The following is an 18,569-nucleotide window of genomic DNA, read 5'->3' as shown; positions in this document are numbered from 1 at the left end:
GGTTGTAGTTTAAAAAATGTATCAGGAATATTCACTTCAGGGATTACAGAAAAACCAGAAATTTGAGTTGAACAAAATGTCCAATTTGCAAATATCTAAAAAAAAATATGAATTTTATCAACGGTTGTTCAAAAGATACAAAATTGTTGTCAATAAAAAGGTCTTTAAAACATTTAATACCCGATCTGTGCCAGTCATTAAAGGTAGAGTCTTGGGAAGAAGGTTGAACCTTTCTTCAATACAATGGGCTCACATCTTGTTTAGCGTGCCATGTGGAACTCCTTGCATAGAGCCAAGAAGACCGAACATTACAGCACAGTACAGGTCTTTTTAGTTTACAATATTGTATGGTCTTGTGTGAAACTACTCCATCACAATCTAGTCCTTCCTTGTCTCACACTCATACTCCTCTATTTTTCTTGCAATCATGTGCCTATCTAAGAGTTTTAAATGTCCTATTCTACCATCCACTACTACCACGACTAGAATTACATTCCAGGATTCCACCACTCTGTATTGGGGGGGGTGAATATCTTTTGAAGTTTCCCCTGAACTTCACTCACCTGAAGCAGAAGATGTCCTCTGGTATTTGCTTTTGTTGCCTGAGAAATTGAAGCTGGTTGTCCATTCTGTCTATCCTCATTCTCTTGTTTACCTCCATGAGGTCACCTTTCATCCTACGTCACTCCAGGGAGAAAAACCTTGCTTAATAAGGCATGATGTCCAATCCAGGCAATATCCTGGTAAATCTCCTCTGCATCCCTTCTGGTTTGCACATTTTTCCTTGAATAAGGTGATCAGAGCTGAATGCAATTCTCACTGCTCTTGAACTCAATTGCCCAACTTATGAAGGCCAACACACCATACACATTCTTACTTATATGGCATGGCAAACTTGAAGGATCTGTACCTAGACCCCATGATCACTCTGTTCCTTTGTACTTTAAGAATCCTGCCTGTAACCTCGTATTTGGTCTTCAAGTTTGACCTTCCAAGGCGCATCACTTCACACATATCCATATCTCCACCCAACTGCATCCTGTCAAAATTGTGTTGTAACATTTGAAAACCCTTGGCACCAGCTATTCTCAACCTTTTTTCAGCTATTATTTCCCCATTACTCTGCTAAGTGTTTATGGTCCCACTTTCCTGTGAAGCAGTCAAGTTTTGGTTTCTTCCCTGGTTCTCTCCTATTGACTACATAAAAAAAATTACCTGAGAAGAAAACAAGGCTTTTACTTAAATGTGCTGTGGCCCCCCCTCAGAAGCGTGGTGGGGCCCCTGTTGAGAATAACTTCAAGACTACCTATGTCAATTTATTTTATCTACAGATAGGTGAAAGTTGTCCATGATTATTATAGCATATTTTTCTTTACACTGCACCACACTATTCAGAACATCTCCAACCTTTGTGTTGTTTGCAAACGTACTCGTGCATGTTTCATCCAAGTCCTTTATAAAACCACAGAGGGAACTTTGTTAGAGGCCTTCTGAAAATCCACATAACCAATATGCACTGACCCTGTCCTGCTCGTTATTTCCTCAAAGATCGCCCAACAGATTTGGCAGGAAAGATCTCCCTGAAGGAAGCCATGCTGACTTCGATTTATTTTATCTTGTACTTTCAAGTACTATACTCTGAAACCTTATGCTCAATAATGGACTTTGGAATTTTGCCAACCACTGAAGTTTGGCTCACCAGCCTATAACTTCTTGTCTTTTGCCAATCTCCCTTCTTGGAGTAAAGTGACATTTTCAATTTTCCAGTCCTTTGGATCCATTCCCGACTGTAGTAATTCCTGAAAGATCAGTACTAATGCATTCTCAATAGCTTCAGTTACCACTTTCTAAACCTGGACTTGTCCACTTTCAGCCATTTCAGTCATAAGCCCCTTTTTGTTAGTAATAGTGACTATGTTCATTTCTGTCCCGTCTCTTGAATTTCTGGCATGTCGCTAGTGTCTTCTATAGTGAAGATGTGTTCAAAATACTGATTCAGTTCATCTTCAGAATCAAGCTGGTGGCCCTCCTCTGCACAGCCTTCAAAGCCTGTATACTTTTTCTCAACTGCACACAATACCCGTGAAGCCTCAGAATGCTATACAGTTGAAGCAGAACCTCCCAGCTCTTAAATTTCATCCCTCCAACATTTCATTTGCCACCTTGATTATGTTCCATGCCTGCAACCAACCTTTTGCAATTTGTGCATCGGCACTTCCCAAATCCCCTTGCGCATCAGCATACTGCAATTTTTTAACCATTTAAAAAAAAAACAAGTCTGATTGGTTTCTCTTCATGATGTCACATTTTCTAACATTGCTCTCTATCTGCCAGGCCCTTTCCCTCACTGAATCTATCTGAATCTCTCTTCCAATCCAACATCATCTGCCTAGATATTTTTCATGAATTAGCATAAGGACTATAATATCTCCCATTTCTTTCAGTGCACTGAGATGAATTCCATCAAGACCAAGGAACTTATCTACCTTTAGGCCCATGTGCTTGTTTAACACTAACTCTTTCAGTGATGACATCATGGATCCATAATATCTCTCTTTAGCATGTTCAACATGTCCTCCACTGTGAAGATCAACACAACATAGTTGTTCAAAGCCTCAACCATTTCTACATTAACTAATGTTAATTTCCCCTTCTCATCTTCCATGGGACCTATCTGCACTTTAGGCATTCTTTTCCACCTTGTATAATTATAAAGACTTTTACAATCTGTTTGTATATTTTTGCTTCTAAGAATTTATTTAAAAGTTGCAATATATTCATTGCAAAAGATTATTTTTGCATCATTGGTACTAAGCCAGGCAAAAACTAAATTGATTTTTTAAAATGATTTATTGAAGGTAGAAGTATAATGTTAGGTGGAATTGAACAACTGTCATTGTAGGATGGCGATAAAGGGTTTGTAGAGTTTGGTTAATAAGAATAGTGTGGGAGAAGGCCACAGTTAGATATAAAGGTAAAGAGAATGTGTTTATAAAGAGTAAGTATGAGGGTTGGGGCGCTTATTAGGTCAGGATGAATGAGTCGATGGGCAAGCAGATCTGAGTGCAAGAAGAAGTTTTGTACAGTATGAAGTGCCAGGAGCTCTGGAGTTGCCAAGTCTTGAGATGGTGAAAGCAATGGAGACAAACAAGGTTGTGGAGAAGAAAGCAAGTACATTGTGTCAGAGGTGATAAATGAGTCTGAAACTTCAGTTTGAGGCAGAAAGGATACTGGGATTATGAATGATTTGAAGAAACTGGAATCAGAAGATTTTTAGAATAAATCAGCAAAAATTAAATAGTTTACAATAAGATTAAAGAACAATAATCTCACCTGCTAAGAATATCCAGTATTCTATTTAAATTGATTTTCATTACTTGTATATTTTTCAGCTTTTAAAATTTTATTGCTTGGGTTTGAAAGAAATTGTCTTTTTAATTTAAGAAAGAGACACAGTGAAATTTAGCAAGTGGATTGAAAATAGAGACTAAGGTAGTGTGACAGAATATAGATATGTTTTTGGGAGATAAATTGGGGGAGATTTTTTTAGTGTAGGTCACATACAGACAGATTTTATTTAAAATACTGGAGCTCTGCTCATGCTGGACATGTCGGGGCCAACAGTCTTTGTAAAAGCTTTGGAGAGTGTCCAAGAGACTTCATTAATGGATTGTTGTTATGATGTGAAAGAGCTTGTAGGAGCCTCAGATTGTCTGGAGGGGAAACTTGCTGTTCTAAGAGGGTCATGTGGTTTTGCAAGCAGAGAGAGTCAAACAGGCTTTCTCTCAGAGAGAAAGAGATCAGTTCTCCAGTTTTACGGTCAACAGCAGCAACTGGGACTGGAACAGGACAAGCTGGAAAGCTTGTGGAAACCCTATTTGGAAGACTGGTTGTGAGTGCCTGGTCAAAGCCCTTGTGGTTCATGGAAGAGGAGAGGACTGGCTGTCTAATGTTTCACTTGAAATAGGAGAAACAAAAAGGCACTCTGTGGTGACCTGAAAAAAAAGGTTATCATCTGGAGAACCCTGAGGGGGCAAGTTTCATCAGCAAGACACTGAAGTGGCTGATTAAAAAGGAATCAGTTATGGGTGTCCTGGAACAACAAATCTTTATCTGAAAACTGACAAGAACCTTCCTGAGCGGTAACCATTTACCTTTCAAGCATCAAAGCCTGGTGAACTGTATAAATGTTAAATTCTGTGCATAGTATAAGAATTGCCTATAACCAGTGAACTTGGAGGAATGAGAAGTGAGATTCGACTGTGAACCAAAGAACTTTTAATGAACTTACACACACACATTACATACATGTGCTTTTAAAATTAGAAGGGAGTTAAGTTAATAGTGACAAGTTAAAGTGTGATTCTGTTTTCATGTTTAAAGATAATTAAAAGCAACTTTTGTTTAAGTAACCATTTCTCTTGGTGAATGTCTATTGCTGCTGGGTTTTGGGGCCTCTGGACTCGTAATAGTATCTCATGTAATGTGTAGAAGTGCCTCCTGCATATGTGAACTGACTGATAAATATGATTTGATGATTAAAAATATGATGTGGCTTTTGGTTGAAGAACATTGCAACTATGGAAGGATTTAAAGAAGTTTTTTTAGATCTCTGGAGGTGTAAATAAATTTAAGGCCCAAGAGGATATAATTTGCGTAATAGACTTCTAGAACTGTGCCTGGCATCATACAGGCAAGCACTTGGAATCCCAGTGAAGTGTGATGGAAAAATGTAGATACCAAAGATATCAAAAGCATCTGTTTGGAGGGCAATAAGAAATGTGCAGGGAAGACCATATTTTTAATGTTTTGCACAAAATCCTTATTTACACTGAAGTCCTCATCAATGGGAGAATTTTAATTGGTTATTTCTGTTGATTTTTTTGTGTTTGTGGTAATTTAAAATGGCCATGAGTGGTTAGTTGTGTTATGTATCAAATATACTGGTGTCAGAAGCAGCTTCTGCTATCCTTTTGTTTCAGTATTCTGAAGGGACTGTTTCTTCTATTTCCAACAGCAACTTGCCTTTAAAAGTTGCTCCGTTCTTCCATCTCAATTTGACATACACTCCCCTTTTAGAACCATAGAACATTACAGCACAAAAAAACAGGCCCTTCAGTTATTCAAGTCTCTGCCAAAATATCATTCTCCCTAGTCCCACTGACCTGCACCCAGTTCAAAGCCCTCCATATACCTCCCAACCACATTCATGTCCACATTTTTCAGAAATGTTAAGTTGAGCTCACATTCACAACTTCAGCTGGCAGCTCATTCCACACTCCCACTAATATCTGAAGAAGTTCCCCTGAATATCCCCTTAAACTTCTCACCTTTTTCCCATATCCTCTGGTTTATATCTCACCTAACCTCAGTGGAAAAAGCATTCTGGAAATTACTTTGTCTTTTACCCCTCATAATTCTACATACTCCTATGAAATCACCCCTCATTTTCTTCTACCCTCCAGAGAATAAAATCTTAACCTGTTTAATATTTCCTTGTAACTTACCTCCTGAAGTCACGGCAAGCTCCTAGTAATTCTTTATTGCACTCTTTCTGTCTTATTGATATATTTTCTGTAGTAAGGTGACCAAAACTGCACACTCTACTCCAAATTTGGCCTCACCAATGTCTGAAACAACTTTACCATAGCATCCCAACACCTTTACTCAATACTTTGATTTATGAAAGCCAATATTCCAAATGATCTTTACAACCCTATCTCCCTGTGACACTACTTTCAAGGAATTATGCATCTGAGTTCTATTGCACTCCTCAGTGTTCAACCTTGCTTTGTCCTTCCAAAATGCAACACCTCACACTTATCTGCATTAAATTCCATCTGTCATTTTTTTTCAGTCCATTTTTCCAGTTGGTTTGGATCCCTCTGCAAGCTTTGAAAGCCTTGCACATATCCATGCAAACTGTGGGTGATGGTATCCTTTTAATTCCTCTTGTCTCGTCTGGACCTGAACACTTGTGGCTCATGAAGTAGCAGTTTACTTGATTTACTTCCAGTTTGGAACACTGCATTTTATCCTCATAATGTTGTCTTGTTACAAATGTAGTATATTATAATCTTCATAACTTGGCAATGAATTCAGCTATTTTGAGTAACAAGCAGTATTACTTGTGTATTTCATAGTGTTTCGCAAGCAACTTCTGCTCTCAGATTAATTTAATTTTTTTCAGACTTCTGATATACGCTAGGCTCAAGTACCATGTTGAGTTGCCATCATAATTTCAATCAGTCATTCTCCATGTTTTCCCATGTTACAAACAGTTTTCATGCCCTTTTCTCTGCAACTTTAAACTTATTTCAGAAGTTTTTTCCAGTTCTGATCATCTCGACCCAAATAATTTCTCTTTGCATAGAAGCTATGTGATCAGAGTATTTCCATTTTCTTATTATCAATTTGTTTTCTGATGAGCTCCAGTGGGAGTAATGGATGTATCTGTTACTTGTTGCCCTTGATATTGTGTGGTTAAACCAGCCACAACTCAACCCACAAATATCAAGGGAATTGAAGAATCTTAGGTGAAATAATGTTATTAATTCTAGGTAATTGATCTAAAACATTAATTATACTTAAACCGATATTGCCTGAACAGAGTATTTTGAGCAAATTCTCTTTCTTGGAAGTATTAATTATTTTATAATTCAATTTTTCAATAATCATTCTGACAGTATTGCAGAAAATACTTCAGGAGCTTTTGCACAGTGTTGAAAACATAAGCAGGAATCTTGCTGCATTAGGAATATGTTATGTAATTGAGGATAATTCAAGTGTGGTTGAAAGTTAGACATTTGAAATAAGCCTAATACAGTCAATTTGAGGTAGGCTTTGTATCAGTTTCATTTAAAATTTTGTATTCGTTGAGAATTTGGCATTTATGTTATTCATACATTAGATTTTCAGTATTAAAATCAAAATGCAAGGTGGATGTTAAGAGTCTATGTATGGTAAATTTATTCAATATGATGAAAATCAGTAAAAAAAAGATGATGTTCTTGTGTTTGATATGAACATTATAAACATCTTGATTATTTGAGTTGTTCCCAGTTGAAAGTTGAGTGGTTTTATTTGCAGTAATCTAACCATGGGAGGGCCGAAAGGCATTGTCAAAGAGATGGTGCCATTCAGAATCCGCAGAAGCAATGGGGCTAAAACTTGTTTGACAGGTACAAATCCACTTATCTGAAACTCTTGGAACCAGACTTTTTTGGTTTTGGGGTTTTTTCGAAACAAAAGAACTAAGCAGCACAGTAGCATTAGCAGAATCCCTCGATCAACGGTTAAACAGCAACAACAAACAATAGCAGACTTTTTTAACACCAACATGATGCCACAAGTGGAAAATTCACATGAAAAAATGTATCGTACTTAAAATAAACTTGATCTCCGCTTACTAAAGAAGATAAGTGCAGCACCAAATGCTAAAAATTTTCCTTAATGGCTTTTTCAAAAGTTTCTTCCAATGCCTCATTAACAATGGTTTTTGTATTTTGTCGCTGCCGGTTCCCACCGAGGAGCCCGATGCCCTTGTCCGGGATCCCGAAGTGACTTTTTCGATGCGGGCAGCACTGCACCGGATGTTGAGAATGAAATCGCTGTCACCAACTCTGGCTGCAGCTGATGCTGAAGGCTTGGACCCAGCTCTATTTGGCATCTTCCTGGTCAGAAGCAAAGATTTTGTTTTGTACCACAGAGCTCAGTTATTACAAAACTGGCATCAACAGAGCACCACATGGGCAAGTCAGGTGGTGATTTTTTTTCAACTTGTGATGTCATGTTGGCGCTAATTTTTTTGTTTTTTGGATTTTTTTCAGTTTTCAGAACATCTGATATGGAATACTTAACCAGGCTATTATTTCTAACTTTGGATAGGAGTGTTTTGGTGCTGTTGTAGGAACTGGAAAAGAAACATGGATTTTTTACAAAACGTGAATCTTCCAAATCAATTGTTAAGATTTTTGTGCATGTGGCATAGAGAATTGAAGAAAACGTGTCCTATAAGGTCTCAAAATGGATGTTAGTTGCCATTTGACAGATTGTTAGATTATCTGTTTTTATAATGTTGCTTGATGCTATATTTTGGTCATGAGTTGAAGATCTTCTATTATCTTTTTGATTCCTTGTGATGCAAAATTTATCTGAAGTGGTAGAGAGGGCTTTTTATCGCAGGTAGGACTTCACATACTAAGAGGGGAAATCCAAAGTTCAGTGAGTATGCGAGACCCCAATTTCATAGCAAAAATGCAACAACAGAGGCAAACTATTTATGTATTTAATTTTCCAGGAATTACTTTTATTTTATTATTTCTAAAAAGGTAGTTTTTATTTATTTTTACATTTTATTTTATTTGTTTACAAAAACAAAATTGTCTTAATGTTCTTTAGGTAATTTCTGAGCTTTGTTGTTGATGCTTTCCAAAACAGATTGTTTTTATTTCCCGTCATAGCTCCATTCTAACCAAAAATGTAAAGGTATTTTTCCACAGATTTTTAAGATGTTTTATCCAAAATATTTTGCTTTGATTCTTGGAGTTTCCCTTTGAGTTTTTAGTATGATTATTTTAAAAAGATCCACAAATTAATATTGTTGTCTTTTCTATGGGACGGCTAGTATTTAAGTAAAATATCAAATTTTATGTTCTGTGAACTTTTTAAAGCAATTTAATTTCAAGTCTGAGATGTTTTTGGTTTTTGTCATTGCTAATGTTTTCACTGGAATAACTCTGTAGAAATAATTAAGTTTTTTTCAAAATAATATGCTGTTTTTGAATATTACTTGTTTTAGCTTTTGGACTTGTTTCAGCATTTGGAAAGCAGATATTAAAATCTTGGGACGATATCTGCTTCCAAACATAGTTGTAATAAAAAAAAATTGGGAATTCTGGCTATTAAATTTCAGATTCAGATTTCAGATTTATTGTCAGAGAATATACATGACATCACATTAAATGCTGTGATTCCTTTTTCCTGCAGGCATGGCAGAATTACCACTAATTGGTAGTGAAAAAATATAAACTGTACACAACATAAAACATGTAAACAAAGAACCAATGTAAGCAAACTGTGCAATACAAAAAGAAAATGAATAAAGTGCACAAGTAAGAGTCCTTAAATGAGTCCCTGGTTGAGTTTGTCATTGAGGAGTCTGATGGTGGAGGGGTAGCAGCTGTTCCTGAACCTGGTGGTGCGAGTCTTGTGGCACTTGTACCCCTTTCCTGATGGCAGCAGTGAGAATAGAGCATGTGCTGGTGGTGTGGATCCTTGATGATTGCTACTACTCTCCCGACAGCAGCATTTCCTGTAGATGTACTCAGTAGTGAGTGGTTTTGCCTGTGATGTCCTGGGCTGTGTCCACTGCCTTTTGGAAGGCTTTACGCTCAGGGGTATTAGTGTTTCCATACCAGACTGTGATGCTGCCAGTCAGCACATGTTCCACCACAACTCTGTAGAAATTTGTCAGGGTTTCTGATGTCATACTAAACTTCCACAAACTCCTGAGGAAGTAGAGGCACTGACGTGCTCTCTTCACGATGCAATGGTGTGTGGGATCCAGGAAAGATCCTCCAAGATGATGACTCCCAAGAACTTAACACCCCACTGATCACTGGATTGTATACCTCTTGCTTTCCTTTCCTGGTCAACAATTGTCTTCTTAGTTTTGGTGACATCGAGTCCAAGGTTGTTGTTGGTGCACCATTCAGCCAAGTTTTCAATCCCCATCCTGTATACTGACTTATCTTCTTCCTTTATACAACCTACTACCGTGATTTCGTCGGCAAATTTTCACACATTGTGTGAAATGTGGAGTGGCACATGCTGAAAATATTTCAAAAATTTCTGCTCCAGTTTTCTTCATTTTATCAGCATAAAATCAGAAGGGGGCCCCAGCTGCATAACTTCATGGAGGAAAAAAAGTTGTGTTGGAACCTTGTGTATTAGAAGGTTCTTTGTAATGTTATTTTACAGATCACAAATGCATATTTAACACTACTAAATTAAGGCTCAACAAGTTTTTGTAGAGAAATGCTCAATGGATGTTGACAGAATATTAAACTTGCAGTTTGGAAACTATTTGTTAAACTTGGAATCACATTTTTATCTTTCATAAGATAACGGAGGTGTTGTGCATATTTTTTTAACTGATCTTAATCAGTAAATTCCCCGTATGGGAATTTGCAGAGGTTTTAAAATGCAACCTTGTTTTGCCATATATATATTGATTGGGCAGGCATCAAGGAAGTGCTGCTATATTCTAATTTTAGTTTTTGTTAATGTCTAGAAGAATGAAAAAGAATGTATTATTGAGTAGTTGTGAACAGAAAATATTGTTTATTCATTCTGTGAACTGCTGGAGGAGCTCACCAGATTAGACAGCGTCCATGGGCAGAAATGGTCTGGGACTCTTTATCGAGGCTAATTTGAAAAGTGAAATTACATAAATAAAGGGGGTAAAAAGATCGTTGAGAGACGCAGAGGTAATGGGGTGTAGGAAAACATGCATGAGAGGTGGGGGAAGAAAAATATGTGTAGGAGTAGATAAATAAGAGCTGGAAACTTAAGAACCAAATGGAGGTGGGGGTCGAAAAATCTTTTCATGTTGTTAGGTTTAAGGCTGTCCAGGAGAAATATGATGTATTATTTTTCAAGTTTGTATTTGGGTCCACCCTGACAATGGATGAGGCTGAGGACTGATATATCTGTGTAAGAATGCTTGGTTTGGAGTAGAAATAGTTGGTTACAAGAAGCTTAAATTTCAACCCACAACAGAATGCAGGTGTTTGCAAAGTTGTTACCCAATCTACAATTGGCCTCTCTAATGTAGCAGAACCCACACTGACTTCACCAAGTGCACCAGATTTGGTTGGGCTAATAAAAACTCTGCCTTACCTGGGAGGCCTGAGATGGGTAGGGGAAAGTTTGCACTTGCTGTGATTACAGTGAGAAATGTCTCAGGGGGTAGAATGCTGGGAGTAGAGGGCATTAATCCCAAAGATTTCTCCTAATGAACAGCAGATTGGGTTGTAGAGTGGAAGATGTAGCTTATAGTGGGATCATGCTGGTTGGCGGAAGTGTTGGAGAATCTTGTGTTGGATCTTAAGGCTGGTGAAGTAGAAAGTAAAGATCAGAGGAATTCTGTACTTGTGCCTGGGGAGAGGTGGAGTAAGGGTGAAAGTACAGGTATACACTGCTTTACAAAACCAGAGCATTCCTAGGAACCTTTTGTCAGCCAAAATGGCGTAAAGCGAAGAGGAGAGGACTGGCTGTCTAATGTTTCACTTGGAATAAGTGAAACAGAAAGGAACTCTGTGGAGACCTGAAAGAAAGAGGCTATCCTCTGGAGAACCCTGATGGGGCAAGTTTAATTAGCCAGACACTGAGGTACATCAGTTGTGGATGTCCAAGAACAACACAACTCTCTCTGAAAAGCAAAAGCAAAAACCCATTTAAACTCTTCTGTAAAATTGAACATGGCTTTCTTTGTAAAAGCAAATGTTCATAATTTGAGTATTTGTAAACCTGTACTGTGTTAGATTTCAGTTTTTATATCAATAAAGGAGTTTATAGCTCACAAGTTTGTAATGATTGTTTTGTCACTGGTTCTGGAAAATAATTTATTGAGGAAGATGTTCTTCCAACTGTAGTTTGAGCTCTTCAGAGTAATTGTTACTTAAATACAGGACTATAAAGGGTGAAACACATCTGCAAGAAATTGGCAGACTTGCCATTCCCTTTTTGTGTTATTTCATGCTGAGCAAAGAAATTAGTTTCTTGTCTTGCTTTTCTGTCTGTAGCTTAATCATTTCATAGGAGACATTTGTGTGACAAAATATTTTAGCAGCCATGCGTCATTTCAGCAAATTCCAATTTCTTATCAGTTGAAAAGTATGTACATCTTCAAATTAAAAATATGGGCAAAGTATTCTGTCTTGTGATAAACATCTTGCTTTTGTATTCATGATCAAGGAAATGTGCAGCTTTAACTCCTTCAAAAATAAGTAGAAATTAATTCTTACTAACATGCCAACCATACAATGCATTTTAATAGAACCGAATTCTGGAAGAGAATAATATGCAGGCAATACAGTGCTTTGTGTTTATATTGAGATTGAGGGTGCTTTTATAATCCAATGTACTTTGTTGTTTTTAGAATTAATAAAATTAATAAGCACAATTATTATGTTGAAAACTAGGTCCTTTTTTTTTAAAAGGCAGTAACCTCTGATTTTTTTTTAAATTACTTTGTCCAAGTACTGATCAGCAATGTGTTTTTTTATTATTTGCATGACAGAATTGAGATTATTGTGCTACGAGCCTAGAGGACCCCAAAACCCAGCAGCAATAGACATTCACCAAGACAAATGGTGAAACAAAATTGATTCCAACCATTTTTAAGCATGAAAACAGAATCACACTTTAACTCATCACCACTAACTTACTTTACCTAACTTAATCCCCTTCTAATTCTAAGCGCATGTGTACATAATGTGCGTGTAAGTTCAGAAAAGTTCTTTGGTTCACAGTCCAAACTCACTTCTCATTCCTCCCAAGTTCACTGATTGCAGGCAATTCTTATACTGTGCACAGAATTTAACATGTATAAAGTTCACCAGGCTTTGGAGCCCAAAAGATAAATGGTTACCACTCAGGAAGATTTTTTGTTGGTTTTCAGAGAGAGTTGTGTTGTTCTAGGACATTCACAACTGATGTACCTCAGTGTCTGGCTGATGAAACTTGCCCCATCAGGGTTCTCCAGATGATAACCTCTTTCTTTCAGGTCTCCACAGAGTTCCTTTCTGTTTCACTTATTCCAAGCGAAACATTAGACAGCCAGTCCTCTCCTCTTGCATGAACCACAAGGGCTTTGACCAGGCCGTCTTCCAAATGGGCTTGCTAGCTTGTCCTGTTTCAGTCCCAGCAATTTCTGCTGGCTGACACTGTCAAGTGATCTTTGATTTTTTTTTCTCTCACTCTGAGACTGAGAGAAAGTCTGTTTGACTCTCTCTGGTTGCAAAACCACATGACCCTCTTAAAGTAACAAAACTCTTCTGCAGACAATAGTGGGTCCAGTCTGCTCTTTCAACTGTTCCCTTGATAAACAATAATTCATTAGTGACGTCTTTTGATCACTCTTCAGCTCTTGAAAAGAGGTGTGAGAAGCCACTATCCCTCCAGTATTTCAAATAAGATCTGTTTTAAAGTGTTTGCATATGACCTACTCTCACAAAACTTTCCCAATTTATCTCCAAAAAACATTCCTATATACTCTGTCACAATTGCTATGGGTCCATCAGTGCAGATGCCTGTTCTGTTTTCCGAACTTGTATCTGCTGAAGTCATTAAATCATCTTGCAATAAAATTTTGTTTTTAGCTCTTTTGGAAACACCAAGATGCTTGATATCCTCCTCAACATATTGGAATCAAAGGAATATTCTAAAATTTATGGAATTGTGATGTTCAGCATTTGTAACACATTGCAATGACTCTGCCACAAATATTTCCCTTGCTATTTTAGTGATATATGGCAATTATTGATGCCAAAGTAATCATTCATCTGTTCAGTGCTTTCATCCATTGAAGGGTGAACTTGAAGGAAATTCAGTATCACAGCTCATTTAGATGCAGAAAGGAAACAGATTCTTCGATCCACTGAGTACACACAAACTATTAACCACTCATTTACACTAGTTCTATATTAATCCCACTTTAAACACATCCCACAAGCTCACCAACTGCCCCAATATTTTTAACTCTGAACATTATTAATTGCCTCTAGTATTTAACAATTAACTGACCAACCCACACATCCTTTGGATGTGAGAAAAAACCTTTACTTTCACAGGGAGACTGCAAGCACTCTGCATAAGCATTCCTAGGTCTCTGTCTTATCTCAACATTCAATAAAAGAGAGAAGATTCAACAAGAAAAAGATAGCACCAAAAAAAGCAACTTTTTTGAAGTTTTAATTTTGAAAGAAAGTGATTAATAAAATCAAATTTGGAACTCAGCATCACTTTGGGATTAAAGTAAGGGAGTTGGGGGGAAAGAAAATGCAGTAAATACAAATGGCTGCTTGAATCTGGGTGGCTGGAACTGAGATAGCAGTGCTGCCTGCTATGTCACAATGTTCTTTCTTGAGCCATCCATATGATACAAAGCTTCCCTTTGAGGGTAATATAATTTTCCATTATTTTATCTCAGTTAGTCTGTCTCTGCTGCATCTGCTCCCAGCATGAGTGCTTCCATTCCAGGACATCTGAGATGTCCTCTTTCAGAAAACTCGGCTTGCCCTTTAATACCAGTAACCCAGCCATCACCTGCATCTCTTTTTCCTGCACATCTGCCCTGGCCCCTTCCTCCCCAAACATAACAAGGATAGGGTTCTCCTAATCCTTATCAACAATCCCACTGACAATCACCCAACATTTTCTCTGCAATTTCTGCTATTTACAATGGGATCCCACAGCCAGACACCACTTCAGTTCCCTTCCCACTCTGCTTTCCATCGGGATTTTTCCCTCCACAAATCCCTCAACCATACATCCCTTCCCACGTACCTACCCCTGTAACCACAAGAAGAGCTTCATGTGCACTTTAACCTCCTCTTCCACCACTATTTCGGCCCTCAAACCATTATTCCAAGTGAAGTAACACATGTGAATTTGTACAGGTCAGTTATTGAACTCAGCCTCCTTTATGGTGGGGAGACTGGAAGCAGACTGGGAGATTGTTTAATTGAGCAACAGCAAGGTCCTCCCTGTGGCCAACCATTCTACACACCATTGTCCCACCGACTTGTCTGTCCATGGGCTCATTTACTGCCAAACAGAGGGGTAATACCTTGTATTCTATCTCAGCAGTCCCCAATCAGATAGCATCAATATTGACTTCTCTAGTTTATTATAAATAATTTTGAACCTTAGCTTCACTTTCATTGCAGTAACTATATATTGTAAAACCCCTGTGGATTGGTTGATGCCCGATAAATATATTTTCCAGTTGAGTTGCTTGAGACTCTAAGAATACCTAATGAATGCACCTGAATGAAGAATAAACAATTTTAAACGGAAAAAAACTATACTTGCAATAAACAAACTTCATTTGCGTGAATATATAAACCTTTCAGCATTTTACTTTTTCAGTCATATTCTTTGAAAACAGCCATTGCTGCATCAGCAAGTTCCTCCCCTTCCACAAAACAACCTGAAAGTTGAACAGTAATATTAAATAACCCACCCACCCACTCCCTCCAAATTTACAGATAAAGCCTCTGACTGGAGCAACTGTTACATAGTGGTTATAAGGAGACACTTGCAGAAAATTGCCCCAGTGACATCAACCAGCTCTTCATCCTGGATGACACCATTGCTGTTTCACACAACTTTATTCAACCAGTGCTATAAGTAAAGCATGACCAAGGCACACTGCTGGCTGAACATTTGTTCTCCTCTTCATCAAAAGTTTGTGTTACTTCAGATAACATTTACATTTACACTTTTGTATATTTTACCTATTATTTTATTTTTTTCCTGGTTGCTTGAATTGAGAGACAGGACCTCTGCAAAGTATATGTAATGTGGCCCCACTTAAATTGTCAGAAAATGCCTTTACTCTTGTTCGCAAGTGCTTTGGCAATAATAGCAAGCAGAGTGTTTATCTTTCTGATTACTTGTGAATTTAAGTTAATTTTTAGTGATTCCGGTTCCTCTGAAAATCAACACCTTTCCATTTCTTACTATTTAAAAAAAACCTTGAGATAACCTTGCTTTTTTCCTACTTTGTTCCATCTGCCATGTTCTTTTCACTTGTCAGAATCTCTCAAAATCACTCTCTACATACTCCCCTGAACCCATGATGCCACCCAATTTTCTCATTCTTCTATCTGAATTAATTATATTCGGCTCCTTCTTCGTCATCAAGATAGTTTTTTAAATATATGGTACCCAGTACAGGAACTCATCTTTGTAGCACTCCACCTTTCACTGCCTTTGTCCCTTTACTCCACTTTTGACCAATTCCCAATCCATTCCATTTATGTTTGCAATCTTGGATATCATTTTACTAAACCTCATGAATGTCCGCACAAATTTCAACTAGTCACCCCTTGCCGATGGTGCCTCTGTATTTATTGTAAATTAGTGCAATTAATTAGTTGCACAATGGTTTGAAGAACCTGGTTCTTAATTATTTTTATCATTGCTGTCTGCCCATCGTGTATTTGTTTTTGCTTTTACTCTTTAATTTTTTGCTAAAGCCTTCCTCCCTTACTTAGCATATTTATATCAGTATACTTTATCCTCTAGCATTTATTTTTTGTTATATTGTAAAATATCACTTTCCAGATGATAGTAGTCGACCAGTGAGGGGTTCAGTGGCTGAATGACCCACACATGCGGTGGGCAATTAGTGACTTGCAGTCGAAAGACTCGCACAAGCTGCAGGCTGTTGTCGACTTATGGTCAAAGGACCTACACAGGCTATGGGCTGGTGGAGACTGGCTCATGATACCAGAACCAGGATTCAAGAGGGCACTTAGGCTTCCTGATCGTATCAGAGGTTTGGATCTGGAGCTCATTGTTAATGATTTCAACTGGTGTCAGTGCGGTTACAGAGGCTGCGCTAGCACTGAAGATGGATCAACAGACACTCAATATCTCTGAAGGGAGGAGCTTTTGCTTCTTTTTCTCCCGTTGTTAGGGGTGCCGGGCAATGCTCATAGTGACTCTGTCTTACAGACAAAAGTTGAAGCATATTACATTTTTATGTATTATTACGTGACAATAAAAGGAACCTTTGTCTTTTCATTCAAAACCAAGGCCAATGTTGAAGGCAATTGAATATATTTAAAGGGCTCAGTTTTGTGTCAGGACTTTGGACCTTGACATATAACAGTGGTTGTCTAAATTCAGTTTGTGAAGAAACTAAAATGTACTTGGGTTCCATGGATCAATGTTTCAGCCATGTGGATGCCTCATCAATGATATTTGGTTACATAGAAAATATCTAGCATATTAAATACCATGCTTTGTCAAATAGTTGTACCAAGGAGGTTAGATGCCACTGGTTGTAAGATTGTATTTCAGTACCATTGATTCACAGAAAATGTTTTTAAAAGGATCACTTTTGATGGAGTTAAGTGAACTAAGATTTTCATATTTTTTTTTAACTTCAGGAAGGCAGTTCAAGTATTAATCTTAAAAATTCAACACCACTAACCGAAGATGCAATTCTTAAGCCAAGATTTTTCAATTTCAAAATCTTCAGTGAATTGATCACAGAGTAAAAGGTTCATATATTTCTCTACTGTTCAACAATTGCTCTCCTTGTATGTTCTCTTTAATTGCTGGCACATAGACAATGACAGATTTTTTAAAGATAATTTGGAGAAAATTCAAAAACTACATATCTGTTTGCTGTGAAAACTAAATTGAGGAAGGGATTTTGACGATGGCTTCGCTGGGAATTTGGGAATTGGATTAAAATTGGGCATATAAATTGGGATGGAAAACTGGAATATCTGAGGATAGAATTCAGGAGAGGAAGACAAATGGTCTGTTTTGAAGGGGAAAAATGGAGGTAGATGGGAAACTTCCAGAGAACTTGAAAACGGATATGAAAGCTTTACAGGTATGTAAAGAGCAGGAGACTAGTTAAAGTAAATATAGATGCAGTGTAATGAGAATGAGGGGAATTCATCATGGGGTAGAAGGAAATGGCAGGTCAATTGTCTTCCCAAAAAAAAACATAACTTTCCAGGGACGAGTATAGAGGAGGAATTAACAGAAGTTGTGATCAATCATTTCACATTGCTGGCCAAGCGGTGACCCTACTTAGACCCAGTGAAATTCCCTGGAATGCAGGACCACCCAGGCCTTTCACACCACAGACCAAATTCCTGGGAATTTGCCATCCCTGGCAATTTATGGGGGGTCCCACCCCCACACGATGATGCGTTACACACTTACACGAGTGAGAATAATTTAACCCCCCCCCCCATCCATCCGTTGGTCACCCGCCTGCTCCCTCCCTCTTCCCCCCAGCCCCACACCCCCTCCCCCGCGCTTCCAAGCTGCTTTGGCATGTGGCGACAGCGGCACAATGCAGGATGAATGGTCATCTTCGTTTCCCATAATCTCTCATGCAGATGGATCCTCCCTGGGAAGTACAGAGTGGTTCCTTCTGCATGAGGGATTGTGGTTAAAAAGGGCGGCCATTCATCTCGATTGAGCTGCCGTCGTGACATGCTGAAGTGGCCCGCTGTTGTCAGGAGGTATGAATCTTTTAATTTTAATCGTCTACATGACACAGCATGCAAGTGCTGATGTCACGAGGCTTCCCCTGCTTGGCCATTTGTCTTTTCACACCACAGGAAGAGGGTGGTCCAAGAAAATTACCCAGGTCTGCATTTCTACCTACAAGGTAGGGGTGTGGACCCGTTTTAAAATTCCTGGACCAACTTTTTCACACCACAGGTTTGGGGAGGGTTCCTGGGAAAGTTTTCCGGGAATCTTTATTTTGCACTGCGGAGTGAAAAGGTCTATGAAATTGTGCGGGT

The 18,569-nt window shown here is 38.2% G+C and overlaps 1 protein-coding gene across 7 annotated transcripts in view; it reads left to right on the top strand.

Moving 5' to 3' along the window:
* Positions 1-18,569, top strand: part of LOC138736582 (rho-associated protein kinase 2-like) — a 177,333-nt gene that overhangs the window by 27,320 nt on the left and 131,444 nt on the right. For 2 of the 7 annotated variants that reach the window (XM_069886318.1, XM_069886319.1), the window contains exon 2: positions 17,187-17,300. The exons of 4 other annotated variants lie outside the window; for them this stretch is intronic. The gene's annotated coding sequence lies outside the window, so the exon portion shown is untranslated. Of the gene's footprint in view, positions 1-17,186; positions 17,301-18,158; positions 18,285-18,569 lie in introns of all 7 variants that reach the window. One more of the 7 variants, XM_069886320.1, reaches the window with a different exon arrangement.

This window comes from Narcine bancroftii, chromosome 6 (genome assembly GCF_036971445.1).
Source record: "Narcine bancroftii isolate sNarBan1 chromosome 6, sNarBan1.hap1, whole genome shotgun sequence".
Lineage (NCBI taxonomy): Eukaryota > Metazoa > Chordata > Chondrichthyes > Torpediniformes > Narcinidae > Narcine > Narcine bancroftii.
Note: the sequence above shows the minus strand (reverse complement) of the source record. Positions and strands in the feature narration are given on the sequence as shown.